Source organism: Nerophis ophidion, unplaced genomic scaffold, assembly GCF_033978795.1.
Source record: "Nerophis ophidion isolate RoL-2023_Sa unplaced genomic scaffold, RoL_Noph_v1.0 HiC_scaffold_48, whole genome shotgun sequence".
Taxonomy (NCBI): Eukaryota; Metazoa; Chordata; class Actinopteri; order Syngnathiformes; family Syngnathidae; genus Nerophis; species Nerophis ophidion.
In genome coordinates this window covers 724,414-735,449 of record NW_026906970.1, presented here as the reverse complement: position 1 = coordinate 735,449, position 11,036 = coordinate 724,414, and the positions used below count along the sequence as shown (strand labels likewise).

General features: G+C 40.9%; 2 non-coding genes across 2 annotated transcripts; both read right to left on the bottom strand.

Moving 5' to 3' along the window:
• Positions 1-4,596: 4,596 nt before the first annotated feature.
• Positions 4,597-4,669, bottom strand: trnaf-gaa (transfer RNA phenylalanine (anticodon GAA)). The gene has a single exon. It is a non-coding gene; the product is annotated as a tRNA-Phe (tRNA).
• Positions 4,670-5,505: 836 nt separating this feature from the next.
• Positions 5,506-5,592, bottom strand: trnay-gua (transfer RNA tyrosine (anticodon GUA)). The gene is given in 2 exon segments: positions 5,506-5,541; positions 5,556-5,592. It is a non-coding gene; the product is annotated as a tRNA-Tyr (tRNA).
• Between the last annotated feature and the right edge of the window lie 5,444 nt (positions 5,593-11,036).

The following is an 11,036-nucleotide window of genomic DNA, read 5'->3' as shown; positions in this document are numbered from 1 at the left end:
TACCCTTTGTTTTTTTTTGTTTTCATATCATCATTTACATGTAGCTTTATTTACATTTGCAAGTCCAGTACGCTAGATGGCTGTAGTGTAAATTCATAATGTTTTTTGTTGCGCCCAAAAAAGTGTTAATACTGTGAATATTGGATTTATTATGCACCAGCTGTTTGATTCTAACATTCATCTTAGTTATAGTTTTTATTACCTCATTTTGTGGGTGTTAACGTCATGAGAAATTGCTAATGCTAACCAGTAGCATGTCAATAGCTAAGCCAATCTATATTAGCATCAAGCTACCATAACTTTTATAGCGTTTTTTTGAGTCAATTTCTTTGTTGGCATTGACAGTTGCAACATTTACCTAAACGTAGTTTGACTCAGACTGCTCTCAGTGCTGCTGGAGTGATCTCCAAATGCCAAACAGAGGTCAAATGAGTTTCAAATTGGATATTCAACAGACATTCAACATCCAGCCAGGCTGACTGTTTGAAAACTCATGCCACGTCTGTCAGTCCCTGCTGACAAGTGCTTTAGTTTAAGGGACCGTCAATAAAGTACTTGTCATTGGCTCACTAAATAAATGATAAATGGGATGTACTTGTATAGCGCTTTTCTACCTTCAGAGTACTCAAAGCGCTTTGACACTACTTCCACATTTACCCATTCACACACACATTCACACACTGATGGAGGGAGCTGCCATGCAAGGCGCCAACCAGCACCCATCAGGAGCAAGGGTGAAGTGTCTTGCTCAGGACACAAGGTTGGTTCTAGGTGGGATTTGAACCAGTGACCCTCAGGTTGCGCACGGCCACTCTCCCACTGCGCCACGCCGTCCCTACAACTAAGAAGATTTCAAATGTCAGTAGCTTTAGTCATGTGACCTAGAACCTCAAACCTACTTTCATATTGTTTGTTCATCACTGCTGTAGTCGGCTCATGCCTTGAATTGTCCGGTTTTAAGGGATAAACAGTAGAAAATGGATGGATGGATGTTTAGTGACAGAGTGGAAACTGTCAAACCTCAAGCCCGCCAAGTGCTCGAACCCAAGGCAGTTTTGGGAGAAAAGTTTACAGGTCAGATGAGACTTTGCCTCACCTCCAATCAGGAGTGAAAAGGCTGATCTTTGTACACAAGCAGCTTTTCCAACAAGACAACAATATTAAACACACATAAAAACTGTTTTCAAAGGGTTTCAGGCAGGTTTCTGGAATGTCCGTTCCAGAGACTGGACCTTAACCCTGCTAAACATTTGAGAACATTGCTTTGAACTGGCTCTGTGTCAAGAAAGCAACACATGTCAATCAAATCTACCAGTATTTCCAAGAACGGGGTCAAATGTGCAAGCAAAATGTTGCCAGAAGCATCTTGCTTCATTTTTATTTATTGTTACGTGTTGTGAAGAAACCCTGAAGTGCTCTGTTATAAGAACATCAGACTTTCATTCTGACTTCCAGGATTCAAGTCCATAACTTTTATGGACAGAATTTCGAGGCGCAGTCAAGGCGTTGAGGGGATCGGGTTTGGTGACTGCAGGATTAGGTTTCTGCTTTTTGCAGATGATGTGGTCCTGATGGCTTCATCTGGCCAGGATCTTCAGTTCTCACTGGATCGGTTCGCAGCCGAATGTGAAGCGACTGGGATGAGAATCAGCACCTCCAAGTGTGAGTCCATGGTTCTTGCCCGGAAAAGGGCGGAGTGCCATCTGCGTGTTGGGGAGGAGACCCTGCCCCAAGTGGAGGAGTTCAAGTACCTCGGAGTCTTGTTCACGAGTGAGGGAAGAGTGGATGGTGAGATCGACAGGCGGATCGTAATGTGGACGCTGTATCGATGAAGAAGGAGCTGAGCCGAGAGGCAAAGCTCTCAATTTACCGGTCGATCTACGTTCCCATCCTCACCTATGGTCATGAGCTTTGGGTTATGACCGAAAGGACAAGATCACGAGTACAAGCGGCCCAAATGAGTTTCCTCCGCCCGGGTGGTGGGTCTCTCCCTTAGAGATAGGGTGAGAAGCTCTGTCATCCGGGGGGACCTCAAAGTAAAGCCGCTGCTCCTCCACATGGAGAGGAGCCAGATGAGGTGGTTCGGGCATCTGGTCAGGATTTAGGGCACGTCCAACCGGTAGGAGGCCACGGGGAAGACCCAGGACACGTTGGGAAGACTATGTCTCCCGGCTGGCCTGGAGACACCTTGGGTTCCCCCGGGAAGAGCTGGACAAAGTGACTGGGGAGAGGGAAGTCTGGGCTTCCCTGCTTAGGTTGCTGCCCCCGCGACCCGACCTCGGATAAGCGGAAGAAGATGGGTGGATTGATGGATTAAGTAATGAAGTTAAAAATTGTACTGATATGATCCAGTTTAAGATGTTGTTCAGATTAATAGTGCTTATAAAGTACAAAGAAGAGGAAAAACTTCAACCTTATTGAAAATAAGATATTCTTCATCTCAGTATGCTAATAATGACTGAATTAATGAATTACATATTACAAAACTGTTGTATCACTCATTCACGGATGTCATTTCACTATTTTACTACAAAAAAGGTCAGTAAATGAATGTATATATTTGTAAACGCTCTGAAGTGGGAAAGGGGTAGGATTAAATAAGCTTTGCTTCATCCTACTCCTTTTCGGACATGATGTAATGTGAAATGGTATTAAAGTGTCTGATGTATTATGTTGTAAGTATGTTCATGTTCAAAATAAACTAAAGAAAGAAATAAAAGAAAGAAAGTATTGATCGATTGACTGAGTTTATAATGCAATTTTACCAAGTGATAAAGTAACAGCACAAAGCACACATCAGTCATATTAAATGATGCATCAAGGACAATACTGTAATGACATCAAATAGATATTTTTAATTTCGCCAGAGTACCTGGTTGGTTTCACATCTTGTTCAACCACTTACCAGAGGGAACAAGATAGCTCTTTTTTCAAAAATCATCAAAAAGTACAGGAAGGGTATGGTGCCATGACCCGGAGTCAAAACCAGGGTTGCTGCAGCCACAACACAGAGTACTAACCACTATACCATCACAGCTGTAACAAACCATCCTGAATGATAATGTGTTTGCTTCCCTGTTCATGTTCAAAGACAGAATAGTCACAACTAGTTTGAATGCTAGTGACCAAGCCCCAACAATTTTTACTCTAACAAGAGGAAGGCGTGCTCAGGTAAGATTTGTTTTGTTTCACCTTTTTCCTCACCCACCTTTATTCTAAATAAATGTCCCGAGTATACCAACAGATACAACTTCCAGTTATCTATTTACAATGATAACAAGACAAAAAAAATGCATGTTCCAGTTAGTAGATATTTATTTTAAATGCAAAAAAACACTCAAAGAAACAGCACTGAATTTTGTTTCAGTTCAATAACAAAAAACAACGAGCTAGTCAGGAGTTGAACCTAGAATCTTCTGATCCGTAGTCAGACATGTTATCCATTGCACCACTAGCTCCGTGCCCTGTAATTTCGTACAGGTTGTATATCGTAAACATCTTAGGCCAAAGGAACACACAGTTTACATGAGGCTTACTACCAAAACAGGGCTTTACTGACTGCTTATGTTGACTTTAAAATCTAGTGACCTTCTATTTGTTGCAGCCTGGGCCTTCAGCAGCTCTACCTGTTGCAGCTAACCTCCACTAAAAATTAAAGCAAAATGCTTCTGGCAATATTTTGGGAGCATCAAGTTAAATGCAGCTCAGAGTTTGCAACTTCGGGAGAGGAGCTTCTTTTTGGTCAAAACCTTCTTTGTTGATGAGGATGTAAAACTGGCCTATCTGTCAAAAATGAGCTTTGGGTTCAGCACTTGGGGAGCTTGAACTTTGACAGTTCCCAGCTTGTCACTGAACATCCTTACTAATTCACTTTCACCTGAGATTGCCAATATGGATGTTATCTCAGATGTTGGACATATCAGCATATCAAAGGTCCTGGGTAGCTCAGTCGGCAGAGCATCAGACTTTTAATCTGAGGGTTCAAGTGGCTGATGCTGACCTCCATACATTTCTCAAAAAATGTCCCTTTGCCCCCCTGCAGCAGTCTTTCGAATCTATTTTTAATTTAAATAGTTTTCAAAAGTATTGTTTTTCCTCTGTTTAATTTGAAAAACTGAAATTCAAAAACATCCCTCACATCCACTTTAGTTCAGGTGGGAGAGCGTTAGTGTGATCATCTGAAGGATTAAACGCAATACTTTAAAGTCAAATTGTTAGACAGTGTAACTGTATGGAAAAAGTTGTGGTTAATATTTTGCTGTAGGTGTGGTTAGATGCACCTTCACCTCACACTGAGCTCAGCTTTATTACTCTCAGTTTCAAGTTATACAGTCCAAGACAAACCCTCAAGACAACAAATTTGTGTTTGAAACAGCCCGATGTAAGGCTCAGTTAAAGACCAAACATTGGCTTAAGGAACGATACACCGTTAAACCACGTAACAGTTGTCCAAATTAAAAAGAGAGGAAAGGTGTGTAACTACTGATACTAGGATTCCACCAGCAAGGTTGGCAGGCCAGGGAGACCATTCAGTATTCTAAGAGCCACAGAAGGATTATTAGTAAAAATGAATTGATTTGGAAACTCACCGAGTTGTGCTGAAACCCAGGATTGAACTAGGGACCTTCAGATCTTCAGTTTGACGCTCTCCCAACTGAGCTATTTCAGCTACGAAACATTTTCTTGGGTTTACATGTTCAAATGTAACCAAGGTCTGCCCTATTGGTGACTTTTGAGGGGTGGAAGGAGGTCTTTCCAAGGGGTCTCAAAGTCTAGTATTGGTCAGCAGAGCAGGTAATTGAATCCCGGAAGCTCAAAAAGAATGTCTTACGCTCCATGACTGAGCATGTCAGGGTCTCTAAAAATGTACCAAAATGCTTCTGAAGAATGTTTTATTACCGAGAATGTTATGATTATTGCAAACATTTGGCAGATTTTTCAGAAATGTTCAAAAGTTCTTAGCTGGCTAATAAATAAGTCTTCAAGTGTAGATGAACCTTGCTTAGAAGAAAGGTAGTTTAAACGGTATAAGAACAGATACAACTACCAGTTATACATTCGCAATAATAAAAGAGAAAAAAACCACATGTTTCAGTTAATAGATTTAAACAAAAAAAAAAAAAAAGCAAAATAAACTCCCCCTAAAATTGTACAGAATACTGTTTCAGTTGAGTTAACAAACAACAGCACGCTGGCTAGGAGTTGAACCTAGAATCTTCTAGTCCGTAGTGAGACACATAATCCATTTGCATCACTATCCCTACAGAAAGAAACATCTTACTGTAGGACAGGTTGTGTTTCGTAAATATCTTACGCCAAAACACACACAGTTTACATCCTCAGGATGTAAGACATTATTCTGATTCTTATTTGAACCACATCACACAGAAATGTAATGTATGAATGAGTGAGAATGAGGGAGGGACAGTTTTTGGGTTGGTGCACTAATTGTAAGTGTATCTTGTGTTGTTTATCTTGATTTAATCATTTAAAAAAAAAGAGTAATCCTTCGAGCCGGACTTGAACCAGCAACCTAAGGATTCCAGCATGAGCAACTACAGTCCTCCGCTCTACCAACTGAGCTATCGAAGGTTAGTATCACCACATACTTACTCTGATGTTTGAGTCACTTTAGTATCAAAGTTGACTTAGTTGACCTAAGTTGACTTATATAGCCCTAAATCACAAGTGTCTCAAAGGGCTGCACAAGCCCCAACAACGTCTTTGGCTCAGATCCCAAATCAGGGCAAGAAAAAACTCAACCCAATGGGATGACAATGAGAAACCTTGGAGGGGACCGCAGATGTAATTAAAAATATACCAAAATGAGGCCACGTCATTGAAGAATGTTTTACTACCATGAATGTTAGGAATATTGCATACAATTAAACTTCATGTAACCTGCCTGAAACCCTTTGAAACCATCCTGTTTAAATACCCTGTTGTGTACCTTGTTCATTTCGCTGTCAATTGGACTTCAACAAAAGTAGCTGACTATTTGTATGGCGTCACATTAGTGCCAAAAATCCAAGCGCATAAAAACTGTTATCGCGTGCTGATTCTCCACTTCGTGCGCGCGGTGCATTTTCGTTTTGGCACTTTGGGCGCGGGTATGCTTAGACGGCCCCTCCTTTCTGATTGGTCAGGCGAAAAAAGCTGAGCGTCAATCTGAAGTATAGCAGGGCGGGTCATGGTCAATATGTATCAAGATAATACAGCTCCTGTCGACAAACACATTCTAAATCATCCAAATTTAGTGGAGTTGTGGAAAATGTCAATTGAATTTTATCTAAAAGTCTTTGACGAAGGTAATGTCTCATCTGTTGAGAGAACATCACATAGTTAATGTGATTAATTTATTAATTTTCTTTCCTCTATCTACTTGAAGTTTACACCAGAGTCTACCCGAACCCACTTATCTATGCCTACTTCATATCAGGACCACATGATTAGCATTCTGTGGGTTCTTCCGAGGATGTCGTAGTCGTAGTGGTTTGTACAGTCCTTTGAGACATTTGTGATTTAGGGCTATATAAATAAACATTGATTGATATGGGCCTAATTATTGATGTTATGATTGCAATGACTATTTTAGTAGAATAATGAATGACAGGCTATCACTACAATTAATGAATATGGTTTTAATATTACTATAAAAAGTATTTACGTTTCTGCAAACAACTCAAATTATGGAACATGAGATATCAGCCCAGATCAGTACAGATGGCAGAGTTTAAAATATGTATTTAAAAAACAACCAAAAAAGCTAGCTCCCTACATTAGGCAAATTAATGAATGATATGATATGAATAAACACTCCATGTTTCTTCATTTTACCTCGGACAGCTGGTCCCCATCATTTTATTGGTGTCAATGGTACATGTACTATTTAAATATACAATACTCTGACATTTATAACAAATCGAACTGTTTGGAAATGAGTTGAAGTGGAGAATCAGCGCGGGACAACAGTTTTTATGTGCTTGGATTTTTGGCACTAATGTGACGCCATACATGTACTATTTAAATAACCATAACTTTCTCAATTTTCAACTAATTTCCAAACGGTTCGATTTGTTATAAATGTCTGAGTATCGTATGTATGTGTATATTTAAATAGTACATGTATCATTGACATCAATAAAATGATGGGGGCCAGCAGTCCGAGGTAAGATGGAGAAACATGGAGTGTTTATTCATATCTATGATGAAAGGTCCATGGCAGTTCCCTGGGATTAAAAAGAAAGGAAATCAGGTTTTCATGGCTGAACAAGTAAGTCTTTAATACTATTATCTCTCAGATTGAATTTGCCTAATGTATGGAGCTAGCTTTTTTTGTTGTTTTTTTAAATACATATTTTTAACTCTGCCATCTATACTGATCTGGGCTGATATCTCATTTTCCATAGTTTGAGTTGTTTGCAGAAACGTAAATACTTTTTATAGTAATATTAAAACCATATTACTTAGTTGTAGTGATAACCTGTCATTCATTATTCTACTAAAATAGTCATTGCAATCATAACATCAATAATTAGGCCCATATGCTAATCATGTGGTCCTGATATGAAGTACGCATAGATAAGTGGCTTCAGGTAGACTCGGGTGTAAACTTAAAGTAGATAGAGGAAAGAAAATTAATAGTCCCCCATTGTGGCATACATTCAATATTTACATATACAAATATTAAATGAATAACAATATTTTTTTAAACAGACAAGTGAGGAAAGAAAACACATTTGAAAATATAATTTCCATCATTGACTGACATGTGTGGACTGATTGTATGAAAAGAGAGATATTGATCTTGACTCTTCATTAACTATGTGATGTTCTCTCAACAGATGAGACATTACCTTCTTTAAAGACTTTTAGATCAAATTCAATTGGCATTTTCCACAACTCCACTAATTTGGACTTTTAGAATGTGTTTGTCGACAGGAGCTGTATCATCTTGATACATATTGTCGACAGGAGCTGTATCATCTTGATACATATTGTCGACAGGAGCTGTATCATCTTGATACATATTGTCGACAGGAGCTGTATCATCTTGATACATATTGTCGACAGGAGCTGTATCATCTTGATACATATTGACCATGACCCGCCCTGCTATACGTCTGATTGGCCTGCAGCTATTTTCGCCTGACCAATCAGAAAGGAGGGGCGGTCTAAACATAATCGCCCCCAAAGTGCCAAAACCAAGACGGCGCACAAAGACACCGGGCGCAAGCAAAAAGGACGCCACGCGCGCGCACAAAGGCACCAGACGCGCGCAAATGGGTGTCGCGCGCGTGTACGAAGTGGAGAATCAGCGCGCGATAACAGTTTTTATGCGCTTGGATTTTTGGCACTAATGTGACGCCATAGATTTCTCAACTGACCATTAAACTTGTGTCCCCAAGGCATTTGGCTCCAACTTCGGGAGAGTAGCTTCTTTTTTGGTCAAAACCTTCTTACTTGATGAGGATGTAAAAGTGTCTTAATTGTCATTAATGAGGTTTGTGTTCAAGCAATTGGTGAGTTGAGCTTTGACAGTTCCCAGCTTGTCACTGAACATCCTAACTAATTCATGTCCACCTGAGGTTGCCAATATGGCTGTTCTCTTAGATGTTGGGCACCCTCACGTCACACTGAGCCCCGCTTTACTACTCTCACTTTCAACTCATACATGTTTGTTTACTTTGGACTGTAAGTGTGTTGGATGCACCCTCACGTCACACTGAGCCCCGCTTTACTACTCTCACTTTCAACTCATACATGTTTGTTTACTTTGGACTGTAAGTGTGTTGGATGCACCCTCACGTCACACTGAGCCCAGCTTTACTACTCTCACTTTCAACTCATACATGTTTGTTTACTTTGGACTGTAAGTGTGTTGGATGCACCCTCAACGTCACACTGAGCCCCGCTTTACTACTCTCACTTTCAACTCATACATGTTTGTTTACTTTGGACTGTAAGTGTGTTGGATGCACCCTCACGTCACACTGAGCCCCGCTTTACTACTCTCACTTTCAACTCATACATGTTTGTTTACTTTGGACTGTAAGTGTGTTGGATGCACCCTCATGTCACACTGAGCCCAGCTTTACTACTCTCACTTTCAACTCATACATGTTTGTTTACTTTGGACTGTAAGTGTGTTGGATGCACCCTCAACGTCACACTGAGCCCCGCTTTACTACTCTCACTTTCAACTCATACATGTTTGTTTACTTTGGACTGTAAGTGTGTTGGATGCACCCTCACGTCACACTGAGCCCCGCTTTACTACTCTCACTTTCAACTCATACATGTTTGTTTACTTTGGACTGTAAGTGTGTTGGATGCACCCTCACGTCACACTGAGCCCAGCTTTACTACTCTCACTTTCAACTCATACATGTTTGTTTACTTTGGACTGTAAGTGTGTTGGATGCACCCTCAACGTCACACTGAGCCCCGCTTTACTACTCTCACTTTCAACTCATACATGTTTGTTTACTTTGGACTGTAAGTGTGTTGGATGCACCCTCACGTCACACTGAGCCCCGCTTTACTACTCTCACTTTCAACTCATACATGTTTGTTTACTTTGGACTGTAAGTGTGTTGGATGCACCCTCATGTCACACTGAGCCCAGCTTTACTACTCTCACTTTCAACTCATACATGTTTGTTTACTTTGGACTGTAAGTGTGTTGGATGCACCCTCAACGTCACACTGAGCCCCGCTTTACTACTCTCACTTTCAACTCATACATGTTTGTTTACTTTGGACTGTAAGTGTGTTGGATGCACCCTCACGTCACACTGAGCCCCGCTTTACTACTCTCACTTTCAACTCATACATGTTTGTTTACTTTGGACTGTAAGTGTGTTGGATGCACCCTCACGTCACACTGAGCCCAGCTTTACTACTCTCACTTTCAACTCATACATGTTTGTTTACTTTGGACTGTAAGTGTGTTGGATGCACCCTCAACGTCACACTGAGCCCCGCTTTACTACTCTCACTTTCAACTCATACATGTTTGTTTACTTTGGACTGTAAGTGTGTTGGATGCACCCTCACGTCACACTGAGCCCCGCTTTACTACTCTCACTTTCAACTCATACATGTTTGTTTACTTTGGACTGTAAGTGTGTTGGATGCACCCTCACGTCACACTGAGCCCCGCTTTACTACTCTCACTTTCAACTCATACATGTTTGTTTACTTTGGACTGTAAGTGTGTTGGATGCACCCTCACGTCACACTGAGCCCAGCTTTACTACTCTCACTTTCAACTCATACATGTTTGTTTACTTTGGACTGTAAGTGTGTTGGATGCACCCTCACGTCACACTGAGCCCAGCTTTACTACTCTCACTTTCAACTCATACATGTTTGTTTACTTTGGACTGTAAGTGTGTTGGATGCACCCTCACGTCACACTGAGCCCCGCTTTACTACTCTCACTTTCAACTCATACATGTTTGTTTACTTTGGACTGTAAGTGTGTTGGATGCACCCTCACGTCACACTGAGCCCCGCTTTACTACTCTCACTTTCAACTCATACATGTTTGTTTACTTTGGACTGTAAGTGTGTTGGATGCACCCTCACGTCACACTGAGCCCCGCTTTACTACTCTCACTTTCAACTCATACATGTTTGTTTACTTTGGACTGTAAGTGTGTTGGATGCACCCTCACGTCACACTGAGCCCCGCTTTACTACTCTCACTTTCAACTCATACATGTTTGTTTACTTTGGACTGTAAGTGTGTTGGATGCACCCTCACGTCACACTGAGCCCCGCTTTACTACTCTCACTTTCAACTCATACATGTTTGTTTACTTTGGACTGTAAGTGTGTTGGATGCACCCTCACGTCACACTGAGCCCAGCTTTACTACTCTCACTTTCAACTCATACATGTTTGTTTACTTTGGACTGTAAGTGTGTTGGATGCACCCTCATGTCACACTGAGCCCCGCTTTACTACTCTCACTTTCAACTCATACATGTTTGTTTACTTTGGACTGTAAGTGTGTTGGATGCACCCTC